Genomic DNA, 18,537 nt, shown 5'->3' with positions numbered 1-18,537 from the left:
TTTTTAGTAAATCCGGGATGAAAGTGTGTATTTTTTTTTTCGCATTGGATAATGCAGGCGCACGGATTATACGTCAGCCTGTACACGATTCACCAGCCACTGATATTGGATCCGTAATCCGTCATTCAACGTCTGAGACACGCACACACACACGGAGCTCGGGCTCGCCCCAAGCTTTGAATATCCCGCCCGCTCGCTAACGACCAATCAAATTCGTTTTCCTCACTCGGGTAAACTCGTGTTGCAGCTCGTGACAACTCGGCGCGACAAACAGGACAAACGGCCATTTCTGTACACCTTTAAATTATTGGCTACATGAGAAGAGGGATTATCTGTTTACCAACAAATCAGGATGCGTGCGCAACCTGACTGCAGAAAGAACCGGTTGTCATGGTTACCTCCATGGATCTAGTGTAGTCAAAGCGGTGTTTGCTAGCGATGTTGTCAGCCTACCACAACAGTTTATCACCCACTGATGTAGTGTGTGTTTTTATACATAGACTGTAGGTTTTATAACGGCAGGAAAAAAAACAAAAAAAAACGTCAGGACGGAGGCTGATAATCCCTCTATATGACCTGGAATGACACAGGAGGACAAGGATGTGCAGAGACCAGAATATTTCTGGTCACGACAGCAATGTACAAGTGCCTTTTGAAAGTATTTTGAAGTGAGCTAAAGGACACCTTTGGAAATGCCAGTGTCCTTCAGGTGCTGCTCCCTCAAGCATGTAATAAAACACTGGGCAAACAACACCATCTAAGTCATTCCAATATGGATTCACAGTTTTGCCAGTCACCGAGTGTAAGTGAGTACAGATAATGAATGGATGAATAGATTTCCATTCTATATATCAACAGATAATTTGGGTAAATACTCAATATTCATAGCCAGGGCTGCTGGACTATAGCCTGTGAAACTAAATTAAATGTGGTCCAGAAGAGTCAGAGGGGAATTAGAAAACAGTAGGCTAATGATACCATAAATAAATGTTTTGTTATTGGTGCTCAACACTCTGGTAGACAAAATGAAGCAGATAAGAATAGAGAATGAAAGTACCATAAAGAGTAGGCTAAATTAATAGAAAAATGAAAACATGCAAATGGTAATATGAGAGGTAGAATAGTGGGCAAAAGTGCAAAAGATGGAAACATGTTAAGTGGATAACAGTAATTTAACGGTAATGGTAATATAACTAAATTTGTAATAGCTATGGGTCAACAGTAAATTAACAGTGGTTTATGCGCCCCACCCTTTACAGTCTATGGCCTCACCCTGATTATCTGGGAGCTTCTGACCTCTAGGGGGCTTCTCGCTGCAGAACCAGGGGGGGAGGGGGGAGCTCCAGAGTCAGCCCCGCCCACCACCAACTGTGGCCTCTTATTGTTTTTTTTTCTTCTTTTTTTTTCTTAAATCAAATCACATAAACGCAGTGAATGTGTGTGTTGAAAAGCATTGCAGACTCATTTTATTTCAGATATTAAAAATATTATGACGTGTTGCGTGTACGTCGATGACGAGTGAGGTCAGAGGTCAGGTGGCCATGGTGACCAATTTAGCGCGAAATACGGCTCTATAAAAAAACAATGGAAACCGTCGGAGCGACCGCCGGAAAACAGAAGGAGAAGAGAAGAAGAAGAAGGGATGAACGGCGGAGCAGCGAAGAGAAAGGCACCTGTTCAACCGGCCCACCCTAAACTCAGCCTGAGTGGGATGATTAGTTTAGCAGTACTGTTATACTTTATTTCCAACCTGTTTCCCCAAATTGCGAAAATTGAGGAGGCTTGAACTCTCGCAGAGTGGGAACTCGTCTGGGACTTGAAGGTGAAGGAATGCTCTCGAGGACAAAGGACAGATGGAAGACCTAATTAGGTAAATTTCCTCATGTTGTTGTACACACAGGAGCAGTGATAGTAGTATTCATGTTTCCATTGTGTTGTAGTTGTACCATTGTGTATTTGTGATGAATCAAAATCATAACTGTAATGGTGGAGATCATGGGACACAATAGTCTTGATTATGCTATTCAGTAAAAAACTTTTTTTTTTATTTTTTTTTTTACAGTCTATGGTAAAAACACGTGATTATTTTGTTGTTGCAAGCAGGGGAAAGTATTATTTTGATCATATTGTTAATCATGTAGGTGTTGACATTGTCCTTCACGTTGTGATAATAGGCTGTAGATTGTCAGTGTAAATCCTGTACTAGCTACAGGTGTTTCCAAAAGATAGTAGCTTTCACTGAGAGCCCATAATAATTCAAAACCTTGAGTTGTAGAGTGTGAGGAGACTTGCTGGGAGATGGGTTAGGGTTTTGTGCCCAACATCCTCTGCATTCTTAATCCCGGCCTTGATGGAGATGTGCAGAAGCTGTGGGAGTGTGTGTTGTATAACTGGAACAGAAGAATGAATATGTCAGGTTGTTGACACAGGATCAGTATGAAGTATATCTCTTTAGGAGTCTGTTTTCACTGTTTAAAAGAGCTGAGCTAAAGAAGGGTTGCGCTCATTGCAGACAGCTCTGATATATAGTGGATAAGGTTTACTTTAGCACTTCATTATGCTCACTCTCTTTTATGTAGCTCTGGCTGTGCAGTTCTGGTGAGAGCAATAATGAGTCAGATGTACTTGTGACTGTAGCTACCTATTAACAACATCCTTATGCTTTATACACTTCCTTTACCTTTTTTTTTAACCAGAGACATTTTACTGAGTGCAGTTCTCGCTGTTCGAAAAGTACTTACAGATATACACATTTGTAGCACAGACCCAGTCTGACCTGGGAGGGGAGAGCACCGTTCTTTCACTTTCCCCCTCCGTGATTCTCTCACCAGTCGAGGGAACAAATAGTTAAACCTCAGACTGCGAGCCCTTTTTTCTACTTAAAGGAACACTGTGTAGGAATTACTCCCATCTAGCATTGCGGTTGTATATCGCAAGCAACTCAATCGTATTTTTCATGCTGCATTCACGTGAAATTGGGGCAGACGGCAGACAGACGACAGCCGCTGCACGTAACGGCATAAACAAGCCTCTATGTAAACAAGTGATCCGTCAGCATGAGGCAAAACAATACATGTGACAATATGTTGTCATGGCGATGTCGTATTGTTTCAAAGGCGAGTGCGAGGTCTCAGCACACCTGAAGATACAGGTGCGTAGGAGGACGGCATAACCCAAAATACAGAAATCAGAAGAAGCTCCCGCACACTGTCTCGCTCTTACGGTGCGTTCACACAGGGCGCGAGTAAAACATTTGCTTCGCTCTACTCGCTCGAGTTTGCCCGCTGGAATATTCGTTTTTACTCGCGGCATTCGCGCGAATATTTCGCTTGAGTTCAATATTTTGAACTCGAGCGAATGGGTGAATTTCGCATCATTTGCGTCACGCACCGAGCTTACCCACTCACTGTATGATATGAATGGCAAATTCAAAGCTTACCTGAACACTTCAGTTTGTTGATGGGGGTGATTACTGATTAATGAAAAACATACTTTTAAATGAAATAATTGATTTTCGTGAATAGATAACAGGAGAAGTTACTCAATGTCCCTTTTAAAATGGAAATGTAACTTGATTTAGACTAAACATTTATTCGTGGGTGTTTGATTGGGAATGGAAATAAGTGCTACTATAATTCAAGATACTGATTGGTACTTGTTTAGTTGAGCTCATAAAAAGTCTTCATGGAAAAAAGGTTAAGTTATTGGGCACTTAGTTTTGAAATACCAGTAACCATCCAAACATAAAGCCTTCAATCATAAAACCTGCGAGATCAAGGTCAGAAAAAGATCATCTCCATGGCTGAGAGAGCCACGATGGACCTTTGGGCTGCACAGATGCCAGACAACACTATACTCTATATAAATCCATTCACCCCAAGTTCCCACTCAAAACGCTTCCCGGTAACTTGATTGAACAATAAAAAAACCTCTCCTTTTTATCTAGAGAGGACAGTCATTATTCACACAGCCACAAGAGGATACTTGTCAGGGTAATGTAAACACGGGCTGCTCTAGTCTGTTTGAACAACAAAGCTGTTTATGCAACGGACTAGGGGACTGTTTTTACAGTTTTTGAAAGATAATTCTACGTGAGTATGTCTTTGTCTTGTTTGACATTTCAGAAAACAGTTCAATCATTCCATGTCCCTGCTGAATTCCCCCGACTCCTCAGCCAACTCTTTAGCAGCTCACTCTGTCGTAACTGAAATGCTGTTGACTAGGGGTCAATGTGATGATCACCAGCAGCTGTTCGAGTTGAGCATAGCAGCTCGCTTGAGTTATATCAGCTGTGAATGCAAAATTATATGTCTACGTGCATTTTGATTTTTTACTGCAGTCAAGGCTTCATAAAACTCACTTTGAATTCAGAATCACTTTTAAAATGTCAGAATTAGAGTATACCAGCATTGGCCTGGGCGCTGGAGGGTGGTTTATTCTCACCCCATATTAATGTAACCATGCCTCCAGTTAGTCCATCTCATCATGCTCCATGTTAATTATATCTGAACTATATTGACTAAGCCTGTTTTGGCCTCGATGACCATAAAGTTTTCTTTTTTCGTGTACTGTGTTTAATTATCTGGCAGATATGTATTGAACCATGTGTATGCACCCTGGAAATATATTATATTGAAAGATAAGCTGTTTGCTTGGAGCAATTCCCGAGGTGGTTTTCTTGAATGTGTATTTAGGCGTCATCCAGGCAGTCACATCAAGAAGCTTTCCTTTCAGAGATAGGTCGCCGTAATCTTTCATGCTCCAGTATTGTTGATCTTAAATCTCAAATGGAGAGGGACTTTATCTCTCTTTTCTTCCCCTTTCTTATTTCTCACTCACTGTCCCTGTCAGCAAGCTCTGTGGCCGATGTGTGTAAATGTTAACTCATCTGGATTTTTGACTGAACAGGTTAACATGTCGTGCAAATTTGTTTGGCCGAAAAATCTTCTCAGCTTTAGAGTCAGAAGGCCTCCTGGGATTTGCTGTGCAGATGAGGTCATAGAAGGTGTGTATCACATTTATCTGTGTGTGTAAACAAGAAACTAAATGAGATTTCCAAGGTCCCGGGTGAACTTTATACCACTGGGCACCTCCATCCAGATTATGGGAACCAGGGCAGTTTACTTTGATGAAAATACAAAAACAGACGAACAAACATTAGCAGACTTTCATTACAACACCCACATTTCCCAACACCATCAGTCCAATGGCATTTAGACTAAGTATTTCACCCACCATCAGTGATGATATCCATGGAAATAATACATTACACACATTTAACCAGAAAATATTATTTGTGTTTTGACATGATGTAGCTGAACTGTGGAGACGTCGAGGTTTGCAATCTCTGGTTGAATGAATGATTGTTTGTAAAGCCATCTTTTTAGAAGGTGTGACACCAGCTATCATGAGATGTCTATCAACATCAGTTGGCTCTATAGAGGAGGTGTCATTAAGTAATAGCAGACACGAGCATGGTAGGGATAGCTCTACAGGTAATATTAGTTATTCCAGACATTTTCAAATCTGTCAACCTACAGAATCTGGTAGGAGCAAAGGTTCGTATGGGACCTTGGTAATGTATTATAGAAGTTAGAGACAATACTGCAAATATTTGTTTCAATATTATTTGTTTGAACAGATCAACACATATGTGTGTAAATTTGTAATCTGTAAATATAAATCCATAAACACACAAATATATCAAATACAGTATATAAATTAAATGTAAAATTGATGTGCAAATAAACAAATTCCACAAATAATTATATTTTTAGTTAAATGAAAAGCATTTGTATGTAACCTACAAACAATTTTCCACGGGTCTTGTAACACTTGTATTGATCTGCCATTCTTGCATGTGATGGCCTGATGATAACCAAATTTCTGCTTTCCAAAATAAAAACATTCAGTCTGTTATTGCACCACATTAAGTTGTTAAGGGGTTTCATTGTATGACCTTTGGTGTTATGGGACTGGCTTCTGGACTTTGCTTGTAAAACTGATCTTTGTCCCCTTGATATCATATATAATAGACTGCAGATTTATTCTAAGCTGGTCTTTGTTATACTCAAGTGCACAATGTCAGACTAAGATGGATCCCTCCAGATGTAAGATGTCACTTTCCCAAGAGCTAGAATGGTGTTGGCATGGGGGAAAGTTGGGGGAATAGTTAGTACAAAGTTGTAATTCTGTACACTACCAGCCATGATAAATTAGGTGAGAGAGGACAAACTGACGACTGCTTTTAAAGATAAGTAGAATGTGGTAGTGAATTATGTTTTGTTTTATCCCACTGTTTTTGTTTGTAGGCATAAGGTTTGAACACCCTTTTTTCTCGTTTAGACAGAGACATCGGCAGAGAGGCTTTATTGAAAATGCAGCACTGTTATCTATTCTCTCATTTACTCATATGCAAATTGTTTATACACCTTCTTGTATTTCACTCAAACAGCTACATCCTTTGTTGCTAGGCACTGGTACTGCCACGCCAAAGCACACATTTGCATTTGCACTGATCAGCCATTTAAGATGATTTAATTTGTCTGGGAAGTTTTGTTTACTTCAACAGTATGTTCTTCTTTTTCAAGGAATCATTAATTGAATCTGAACAGCTACTGGTATTGCACTGAATGGCAGTGACACTCATTTTTAGCGAGCATGATGTTTTACTTGTATGGGGAAGTTTACTGATGCATTGTATTGCAGGGAAATTTTAATTAAGAAACAGAAGTCATGGGTGTTGATTTCATTATTTTTAGTATATCATTAGGCTGTAAACGTATCAAGATGTGTAACCCAGCTTGGGGCAAGCCCCATGGCGGCTTATTGGGGTGTTAGGGGTTAACCATTCACACAGAACTGAAAGCTGCTGACATGCCGACTTTAAGCCACCTTTTGTAGATATTGAAAGCGGCTTTGGTGTTATATTATGCTGTGTCAGTTGACAGTAAACCAGCCACACCCATCACATTTTGCTGATCTGAATTTTTACAGGTCCCCATGTTGGTATTCACTCCTCGTATTGATACGAGTTGTTGCATCCTATTTTACCTGTTTCAATCCCAGTATTTTTCTTTGCACCCTGGAGGGTCTTCATTTCCAAGTTATTTGCCATTGAAGGATTATTTGCAATGTTGTCTGCGTATTGTATATGAAGATGGTGTGTCGTCCACGCTGTTGTGCGTCATTACTTCTGGGAGATTACCCAAGATTATAGCTGGACAGCCAAGGAAAAAAAATGCATTTCCATTTCAATTTGCAGTATCTGCATAAACCCATAACATGAGTAATTCCAGACTGGGAGATATTCAAGGAACAAGGACAAATTAATCTGGTCCAGGGTCTTGCCTCACTGCAATTACACTTTCTCTGTAGCCACACAAACTGAATAAACAGCACCCTGCCTACACAAGGTTCCACAGTGTCTCTTAACCTAATGAAACAATTTGTGTTTGTTTGACTAATTATTCATCAAAACAAGCTTGCAAGCACAGTAACTAGATGCTTTGTTATTATGCGGAGGATATCACTGCTGTGAACTATGAAAATTTAGGGCACAGTCACAAACATAGCAGCACTATCATCTGTTAAAAAGTAAACAATATGTCTGTGATAGTTGGATGTTAACCCGGGGCCGTGCAATCTGACAACAAAGCTTATTCTGTTACTGAGTCTGCATTTTAAGTCAATTTTATTTTAGTGGTAAAGAAAAAAGTGTGGAATGGAAAACTTGTGGACTGTGGGTGAATCTGGCAACTAATCATTCCCAGTTAAGTTAGTGGAAAGTGACTAAAGCAGCTTAGCTCTGGTGAAGGTCTGCACTTAAAGGGACAACGAGGAGTTTTGGAAAAGCGAAGCGTTTTCACACTACATTTATGAGCCTCCGCGCGCACCGTACATTTCTTTGACCGGGCGCAAGACGGACTCATGTTTTCATTCATCAATAATTAAAGTCAGAGGTTCAAAGAGGTTCACATACCACCGTAGTTCCGACCATAAACGGCGATGCGGCTGCGTTATTCTCATGATTCGCAACGAAGGAAACGCTGGTCGGCTCGACCAGCACTTCCGCCACCACTAATAATAACAAAATAACGATAGAGACAGAACGATATATTTATCGAAAATGGGCCCATTAACAAGTGTGGGTAGCGGAGATTCATCCACATTAACGTGAGACTTTTTTATAACCGAATAGAAACTCCTCGTTGTCCCTTTAAAGTCCATTTTTCATCTAAACTCAAGTGTATGAACGCTTCTCTGACTGCCATGAAGATCATTTTGTGCAACACTGTTATGTCTAAAATATCAAGTTTAAGGAAAATTGCTTCTTTTATGGTCTATAGTCGATGCCTGATAAAAAATAATTTGAAACATTGATTAATACCAAGTAGATAAGGAAAAAAACAGATGGAATCACCACAAAGCCGAGTACCAATGTTATCACTCTGCTGCCATGAGAATAAATTGATTTCTGTGTCAGCCAGTCAGATATCTGAACAAGGTGGAACATTATGCCCCGTGGCATTTTCTCTCTTCTCCACTTGGCCACTTTATTGAAAACTGTGGCTGGAAAAAATTACTGATTATTATCTGCCTGCCAATAGACATTTTATTGTCCCTTTTTCTAATGGCAGCAAAATCAATTAATATACAGATATACTGTATATGCAAACATGTAGACTACACTATTGAGCCAGCATGATCCTTTAGTTAGTAGAGTGTTGCTACTGTTGATAAATGCAGGACAACTGCCATTTGCTCCTCTGTTCGTCAATGCACTCAGAGTTGTTACTGTATGGTTCATTATTTTTGGAGAAAAGGAAAGCAATCAGTTGAGAGCAGACTGAATAATCATGTAACTGTAACAACAGTTTGCCTGCCGGTGGCTGCTTGTTCGTTGGATGTAACTGCAGTTTATGTTGTAACAACCTAATTAATACATACATTTACACATAAGTGTTGATCTTTTTAATGCCTTTCATTAAACAATATTTACTACAAGCAATAATGTTGCATTAATGTGAAGCATTAATGCTAGTTTAGTTAATGAGAAAATGTAATTAAAGTAGGATCCGAGTTTAGAAGACGAGGAGCAGGGCTTGATGGACATGAATAAAAAATTAAATGGCTTCTGCCAATATTATTTTATGTTGGACATGATGGAGGAGGATATTAAAAATTGCTTTATTTAGCTTTATGCCTCATACTCCTTGCCTTAGTCGTCATCCTATTTCTGACAATATCCAAGCCAACCATTTTATTTAAAATATTTTTTATTTAAAGGGACAACGAGGAGTTTCTATTCGGTTATAAAAAAGTCTCACGTTAATGTGGATGAATCTCCGCTACCCACACTTGTTAATGGGCCCATTTTCGATAAATATATCGTTCTGTCTCTATCGTTATTTTGTTATTATTAGTGGTGGCGGAGATGCTGGTCGAGCCGACCAGCGTTTTTTACTTTCGGTTTCGCAACGAGTCATGAGAATAACGCAGCTGAATCGCCGTTTATGGTCGGAACTACGACGGTATGTGAACCTCTTTGAACCTCTGACTTTAATTCTTGATGAATGAAAACATGAGTCCGTCTTGCGCCGGTCAAAAGAATTTTACGGTGCGCGCGGAGGCTCATAAATGTAGTGTGAAAACGCTTCGCTTTTCCAAAACTCCTTGTTGTCCCTTTAAATTCTAAAATCAACATCAGTTTTCCTTTAAAGTGAATGTCTAACTGGACTTTTTTTTGTATCCAGAGGTACAGAAAGAGTTTGTCCATGCATAAGGGAGACTGTGGTGGGTGGTCGGATCGTCCGACGGGTGGTGGTAGGGGTGTTGTGACCGGATCGGGGCGAGGGGGTCGGACCGTATGAGTTTCGCTTTCACCGCGCACTGCTGTCATGCATGTGCGCTTCGGCAATAACGGAGAAAGAGCGCTATGCAGAGATGAATGAACGGAACGATATTGCGTTGGTCGAGCCAAAAGACGAAGAATCTATTTGTGGCAATGCACGGTAAAAGCGAAACTCATACGTGCCTGGTAGAACTCTGCATACCTTCAGAGTAGGCACACTAATAGCCTAATATTTCCTCATCTCTATTGGCAACAATGTCTTTGACCTTTGAGGTTGCTATTGCACTACACTTGATAGAAGTGAGGCCTCTCATACAGGCAGTGTTTTGAGAAAAATGCACTATACCTCTTTAGTCAAATAGACCAGCTAAAACTATATGACATCATGATATATTTCTAGTTCAACTCCCTTCCACTGGATTTTAAGAGCAGATCATTTCCGTACTATTTGAAACGTCTCACTAGAAAATATCAAGTTGTCAGTCCTCAAAGATTGGCTTATTGCAAGACTCACCATTGTGCCTTGGTGTTCAACAGTCACCATGGCAACAATCCACTGTGCAGGCAATAGAGATCGCAGTGTCTTTATTGACAATACTCTGAATAGACTAAGGTAGGCTGAGTACACAACAACATGTAGTAAGGTAACAAGTGTTGTGAAAGCTCAGATGCCCTGCATGTTACAATTTGTTGGTCTATAAGGATAAAAACATGCTTTATGCAACAAAAGCAGTGATCTTTCCCTGCATCTAACCCCAGTAAACATCATTATTATGTAATATAGACCTACAGTTATTATTAGGGCTGTCAAAGGATTAAAAAAATGAACTCAATTGCAATACTACGCTGTGATTAATCGTGATTGAATTACTAAATATTATACATACTACTTGTATTTTCCTTTATTTCTTATATAGTATTTCTTATTGTATTATTTTTGAAAAAATATAGCTTTTAATAAGCATTCTCCATATTCAACATGCATCAACAATGCGTTAACTTTTACAGCTCTACTCATTTGTTTGTGGCTGGATGCACTTTACTTGCTCTTGAAACTGAGCTTTCAGAGTGACGACAAAATAACCATTTACTTCAATTCCATGTGACTTGGCCTCCATATGATATGAGAGAGACTCAGTCAGATTTGGATTAGGGCTATTCCACTCCAGCGATTTAACTGGCCACATTTCGATAGTTGGCTTCTGCTATTGGCACCTGTGTTGTGCTTCCCATTTTGGTTTTCTGATGTACTTCTTATCAAAGCTATGCAGTATGCCGCAGCACAAGCCATCAGAGGTTTGTTGCTTGGAAAAGATGTGGAATGAAGTTTGTTTCCTGAAAAAAACAAAACAAAATCCCTTACTGCCTTTACTTTTTTATAATATGCTAGCATGTAGCCTAGTTACAGACATCTGCTAATAAATCACCTGCGTGTTGGAATATCCTAAACCAATCGTGTCTACTAGAAATTATGCATGTACACCTAATATTCAACAGCAAGTTAATTTGCTAGGAAACATAACTGCAACTGGATGATGAGTATAAATATCTTCTAGTACAATAAGGAATCTCACACCAACCAGAACACAAAGCTGATTCTGTAAATATCTGCTTGTAGTGACTATGGCATTATAAAACATTTTTATAATTATGCTTAGGGGATGGGATTACCGTACTTGGTTCACAGCGTCACAACCTGTGTCTTAGCAATTAACCAAATGACACTTTGTACACCTGCCACCCACTCCAACACCACCTGGTGACTCTGTTTTATTTGATTAATCTTCATTGATTAAAAAAAAATTGTCTCTGACAATAATCCATATGGGATTACATCCCATTGACCAGTTAAGTAGCTTCCGTTTAGCAAGATGGAAGGAAGCTGGCGGGTAAAGAAGCAAGACTGAAGGAGGTGGATAACTGAGTGGTGAACATGGCGGTGTAATTGGCTGGCAGGCAGGGACAAGAGAGCAGGCTGGAAGATGGTTTTTAAGATAAGATAAGGTATGCCTTTTAATTATCCCACAATGGGGAAATTTGCATTGTTGACAGCAGCAGTTCACACAGTAAGTGGACTAAGTATAAGAGTAAAATAGAATAAAAAATATAGATACAAAAAGTATACAAGTATACATATACATCCGGTTGCAACTATACAGACAGTGCAACTGCAGGTATAAATGAATGTATGGGAAACACTCCCTGGATGTTCAAAGGTGAGAGAAGGGTGTCTTTGCGCTGGTGAAAGTCCACTACCAGCTCTTTTGTTTTTCCAGCATTAATCTGGAGACGGTTCTGCTGGCACCAGGCCACAAAGTTCTGGTTCAGCTCTCGGTACTCCTTTTCGTCTCCATTGTTGATGAGACCGACAATGGCTGAGTTGTCCAAGAACTTTTGTAGGTGACAGGTTGTTGTGTAGTAGCCAGTAGGTCAAGTCAGCTGTGTAGATGGTGAAAGAAGAGGGGCCAGGACGGTCCCCTGTGGCGCCCCTGTGTTGCAGACCACCGTGTTTTGCTGTGACTCAGGGAAACAAGGTTTAAGGGTTAAGGCCCTTTCACACCGGAGACGTATTTTTCGTGCGAATAATTCGCGCATCAATATTTTTTTTTGAACCCCGGTTTTCATCACGGGTCCTTTCACACCGACCGCGAATGTGTCGCGGCGAAAATGCGACATCATTTTTTTTCGGAGCGAGGTCGATTTTTCTGAGCTTTCGCCCGGCGAATAAACGCATCAACCAATCATGTGGCGTGAAGAGGAGGTACGTCACAGCCCCCACGTCAGAACGGTCAGAACACAGACAGCTGTTTCCCATAACAGACGGTGGCCGCACAGTCTCGGGCCGCCACAGTCTCTCACAGGAAAAAAGTTTTTTTTTTAGCGTTTCACCGTCTTTGCTCTCATCTCTGCCAGTCAGCCCCTCCACCTGTCGTCTCTCTAGTGTACGGTCGCACCGCACGTACACACACACACACACACACGGGCGCATGGACACGTGCTTGGCCGCTAATGTAAACAATAAATAACCTGTGTCTCGGAGGAGAGGAGAGGAGGAGGGGGGGGTAAGTGGAAAGAGGAGAGGAGGAGGAGAAATAGCAATAGAGTGTATACCTACTGTCAGGACAGTGATCAGATATTGATCAGGCAGTGATCAGATATTGATCAGAGATCAGACAGTGAGCTGCTGTGTTGAGTAAAGTTTGTGACAAGACAACAGTGGCATAACGTTAGTGAATACGTGAGGGATAGGCTAATTAACAGATTAAAGACATGACGTGGAGGCGAGGAACCAGCCGTCGCAAAGCGAAACTTTGGAATCTAATTGTCACATCTGTCGCATATTCGTGTCGCCGCCGGTGTGAATGGTTTTGATGCGAAATATTTGGCCGCGAATATTTCGCAATTTCGTGTCGTTAATCCGTTACGCCCGCGGTGTGAAAGGGCCTTTAGGGTTGGGATAGGGTTAGGTTAGGTTAGGTTAGGTTTAAGAGGTCTTGGATGTGTACTTTTTGCTGAGACAATGATTTGGCTTTGAGTGGATGATAAACTACGGTACGGCTGATATAGTGTTCGGTGATGAGTCGATGACTTGCAGATGTGCTAGAGTCTAGAGACGATCAACAATTCATCACTAGTTTAGATTTCAGACTGTTAGAACACAACTACCCTCCATTTTATTCTTTTTTTCCTTGTCCTTTAATTTAGTATCTCCTCTGTGGTTCTAAACGACATATTTTTATGCAAACCTCCATTGCATTTGTGAAGAAGAGGATATGAGTGCACAAGACACCAGGTCTCAAACATTATTCTAGCCTGTGGGTTCAATTTTCACCCAACCACTAGCCGGCCAGCTGAATGCTGCACCAACACCCTTGACAGGCTAAATAGTATTTCTACAAGAGACTTAACGAGGGCTGTAGATTTCTATGAATAGCAAATAACATCCAATACAAGGCTGTACTTGCATAAAAATTTCAATTTTGTCATGCCTGCCACTCTGCAAAATGATATCACTAGACTGTCACATTCACAGGCATCTTCCTCGCCAGTGTTTCCATTCAGATAATAGAAGCTGCTAACACGAGGGATGAATTACATTCCTTATTTTTGCTGGTCATCATGCTCTCTCATTCCTTTCTCTAATGATTCCATTCTGCATATTACCCCTTTGCATTTAGCAAAAATAGTCATTCTCAAAGTGCAGGAAATACAGGGTTGTGAGAAATTATCATGTAGGGTGCCTTTCCAGGTTTGACTCATTGGAAATGTACAAACTGCTTTTGATAAACGGTAATATCTTTGATCCCTGGACACCATGACAGCCGTTGATTAGGTCTCTCTACTAAAAGTGTATCGGTCAAACATGGCAGCACTCTTATGTTGTCAGTTTAAGCAGGCTTTAATTAACACCCTCTCTCAGAATCACAGCAAGTGTTCACCACACAGCCAGCTATGGGAAAAAGTTAAAATGTTTCCTCTGTGGGTGATATGTTAGATGCTATGAAAATGGCTATGAAAATGGACATATGTTATTTCTCAACAGAGATGAAAGCAAGGACTTTAGGCTCCACTATAATCATATATTTTCTTTATTTATTCTGCTGATTCCTAGAAGTACCATAGGTACCAAAAAAAGCCAGTTATTAGTTCTTGACTTCTAGTCATAAGAATGTATTTGTATTTGATGTACACAAAGACATCAGTATGTGCAGATATATCAAGATGGATGATAAACACTTTTGTGTGTTTTCATCCAATGCAAAGGGACATACCGGACTTGATACTGAAATATTTGACTGTGTGTAATGAATAGAGTATGTAAAAAGTTTCTTTTTTGGGGGGAATTTGATTCGAAAAATTTGATAACTTTTCCACAATATTGTAATAACATGAGATTCACCTGTAGAGTGGCATCATATAGTGCAACTGAGATAAAGCTCCTTATTATTCAATGGTAGTACTTGTCAGGGGTGTGATTGTTTCCATAAACATTGAACCGAAATGGGACGTGAGAGAATATTCAGAATTCACATGGAATTTAAAGCAAATTACTGAATGGTTAAATGATTAACGGATAAAATAGTGACTGTTTTAACATAAAGAAAAAATGCCAATTCGTCACATCCCTAGTGCTTGTTTTGTTCCTTCAGTGGAATGCAGATAGAATCATCTAAGCAATACATCTCTTCAGTCCATGATATACGCTCATTATACCACAGCTAAGGGGCGTTCTCTCTGCCCGACGCAAACAGAGGGACGAAAACCCCCTCTGGTATAATGAGCGTATGTCACGGACTGAAGAGATGTATTGCTTTTTATATAGCAATTACCAATAATTACCAATAATGGCAATATGAAAGGAATACACAATCGATTTCATGCTTTTATTTAATCAGAAATACATATTATCTAATAAACTAGACCCGCTGTAAAAAAAAAAAAAAAAAGAAAGAAAATAGTCCCACCTCTCCAGACGATAGCTCTGCAATCTGCATGTCATCTTTTCCTCTGCTTTTTTTTCAAGAGAAAGTCAATCCACTCATCCATTGTTGACCCTCTCCGGAGGTGAAAGTTAACCTTGAACATGTCAATTCAACCAATTTAATCTATTTGTTTATTTTATCTATTTATTTATTTTATTTAAAAAGGACAATGTACATAACATCAGCTTTTCTTTTTTTAAGAAAGAAAAAAAAACCCAACGTAAATGTACCGGACTTAGCAAATTGCAAATTTTCACCCACTGTCCTCTGGCAGTTTACATGAAAAAGATTTCATCACAATGACACAAAACACAGATAAGCAGAGACAAACATAAAAGCAGACACAATATTGACAGATGACGGAATGTAGGTGCCATGTGGTGTTATTTGTGTGTCACATCCGGGGAGGAGTCAGGTGGTGCATCAGTAGTAGTAGTAAAATCAGCTGTTCTTCACCTGTTGATGAATGAATTAACTGAGAGGGTGAGGGGGGAAAGCCCTTCTTTGCTCACCGCTAAAGTACACTGTTTGGATGATTTTTAGGTTTTGTGAGGTTGTTTCTTTGTTTTTTTTAGCCTTAATAAATGTGATTTGGCATTCCTCTGGAGCTTAGTTTTTATTATTCAGAAGCACATCCGGCAAGTTATGCGTTTCCCTCGCTTAGCCTCTCGGTGACCACTATTGTTCCATCCATAGTCGCCTAACAAGTACCATGCCTTTCAGAAGCTGAACGCCATCCAACACATTAGACAGTAGGCTTGGGCGGTATCCACATTTTGATACCGTCAAACTTCCTCCACATTTTACCACGGTATACGGTATTACCGTGACTAATTAAAAATGATGACGTAAGTGGCATTACCAAACATTGGCTTGTGTCTTCACCATTCAGAAACTGAATACTAGGGCTAAACATTAGCAGACCAAAATCTCATTGGTCGATTGGTCGCAGGAAAAAAAAACAAACATTTGGAGCCCTGTCTTGTCAAAATTAAGTCAAAATTAAGTCAAAATCAATATGACCGAACTGTATATGAAAGGCTATAGGGCTTTTATTTTGAAGGGCCAGATACAGGAAGTCATGACACGCACTCGCTGTCAGTTTTTTTTTTTTTTTTACACGGTACGGCAGGTCCGGTCCCTTTTTTTTTTTTTTTTTCTTGTCAAGAGCGACTTTTTCCAAGTTTCTGGTTTGGAGACGTATCACTGGTGTTTTCAACGATTAGCGGGACCCGTCCCACAGGCTCACCACGCCGCGGACCCCCCACCCCACCTGCCGCAGCTCAGTCACTCACGCTCATCTACTGTGTTTATTGGTGAAATAACAGGCATGATAACGGTAAAACCTGACCGACTTTTTGAAACTAATCAAGTTAATAAACTGTGTGCAGAGCGATCTGGCTGTGTGATGTGTGTGTGTGTGTGAGTGAGAGTGACTATGAGGAACGTGTCCGACGGGGGAGCGGAGAGGGGCGGGGGGGGGGGGGGTGTTTAAAAGTAGGCTAAAACATATTAAACTAACTTAAAATTCAACCACACATAAGTGCTACTGGACATATAATTAATTTTAGACATTAAATTACTTTTATTTAATATTTAATCCTTATCTCCTGTATAAGTGCATTGCATTTTTTCATGACGGTATTGAAAATGATACCGTTGCTATTTTTAAATACCTGCAGTATACGGTATTACCGTAATACCGCCCAAGCCTATTAGACAGGATAATTGAATCTTTACTAACACTACACACAGAACAAATTTGCTTTCTGATTGTTTGTGCTTTATTGTGTTGAAGTTTGAATGATTTCCCTCATGCAGCCCTCCTCCCCCCACCCACCTACCAGCTCTTTCCTGCTGCTGAATCTTTTTCTTTTTCCCTTTCTTTCTCACAACTTTTTATGCTGCTTCAATCTTCGGAAATCTCATTTGCATAGAAAAGTAATTTCCCGCAGTCCAGGTCGGAGGGCGGAGGGGGCTCTGTCATGGTTTGTTATGTTGCTCTAACAGTGAAGAACCATGCTGAGATCTTGGATGTTTACACTCACACACTCATTGGGTAGTTTAATTCAAAGCACTTCCACTGGATTGGAACAGAGTTTACCTTCTCTAACAGAATACAAAACAGTTTTTAATTAAACTTTGTCAGACCTTTTTTGTTTGTATTATTAAAGCAGAAGTGAGTGGTCCGGTCGTTTTCGCTAATGCTGCGTTCCAGGCAGGCTTTTGAAATGGTAAATTACAGCTTCAAGTCACAACTTACGACTTTGTAGCGTTTCAGGCAACCCACTCGTGTTTTTCCGACCTGTTTTACCGGTGAAAGTCACTATAACGGCCACTCGTAACTTCCGACCGGTGAACTCGTACCAGATCGAACTGGTACCACTTCACGGTCGGAAAAATACGAGTTTCCTTGAACGCACCATAACAGTCCTCGTCGCTACGTCACCACATTCACGGCGTTCCTTGGCTGCACACACAGCCCTGCATGCCGTTCTCTCTCCTCATTGGATAAAAACTGTAGGATACGATAAATGTTTTCTCTTCGGCTCAGAGCAGAGCAGAGGGACTGAGAGACCCGTGTTTCGGTCCAAACACTCTATGTAAGTGATTGCTGTCGGAAGATATAACTATTTAAGACTTATATTAACACAAATATATCACTCACTTCTGCTTTAAGCACACAAAAACAGCCCATACAACTTTCTGAATAGTCCTGTTTTGATATAGATGTTTAGGCCTAGTCCACACGAACACGGGTATTTTTGAAACCGAACTTTTAAAAAATTTGCATCCACACCACCGGTGTGATAAAAAATAACTCCGTCCACATGAGACCGCAAATCCGTCTCAAACAATGTCATGCACATTCCAAAGCAGTAGGTGGCGATATCACTCCTAACAGGAAAGCAGCTGTAACTTGTAACTTGTACAAAGAGAGTGGAGGCTCAAACTGACCGGCACCGAGAGTCCGCGCTATACTAACACACCCCGCCCGTACTCTCTTGTTTATGACAGATACGAAAATACACAAATACACACATCGTAACGATAATCCATCGATCCACTGATTGATTCTGAAAGGCTTCATTGAAAACAAATGTACAGGACGGGAGGAAGCAAAACAGTGGGGAAGTGACCGCAATTTACAATTTGATAAAAGCCTATTTTCGCCATATCAACATTATGTTTACAAATGAT

The 18,537-nt window shown here is 40.3% G+C and overlaps 1 protein-coding gene across 1 annotated transcript in view; it reads left to right on the top strand.

Annotated features, from left to right (window-relative positions):
* The first annotated feature begins 2,053 nt into the window (after window positions 1-2,053).
* micos13 (mitochondrial contact site and cristae organizing system subunit 13) overlaps window positions 2,054-18,537 on the top strand; it is a 313,292-nt gene continuing 296,808 nt past the window's right edge. Inside the window, exon 1 of the mRNA XM_083969410.1 lies at window positions 2,054-2,070. The gene's annotated coding sequence lies outside the window, so the exon portion shown is untranslated. The remainder of the gene's footprint in view (window positions 2,071-18,537) is intronic.

Source organism: Trachurus trachurus (assembly GCF_905171665.1).
Source record: "Trachurus trachurus genome assembly, chromosome: 4".
Taxonomy (NCBI): domain Eukaryota; kingdom Metazoa; phylum Chordata; class Actinopteri; order Carangiformes; family Carangidae; genus Trachurus; species Trachurus trachurus.
This window is presented reverse-complemented; position numbering and strand designations above follow the sequence as displayed.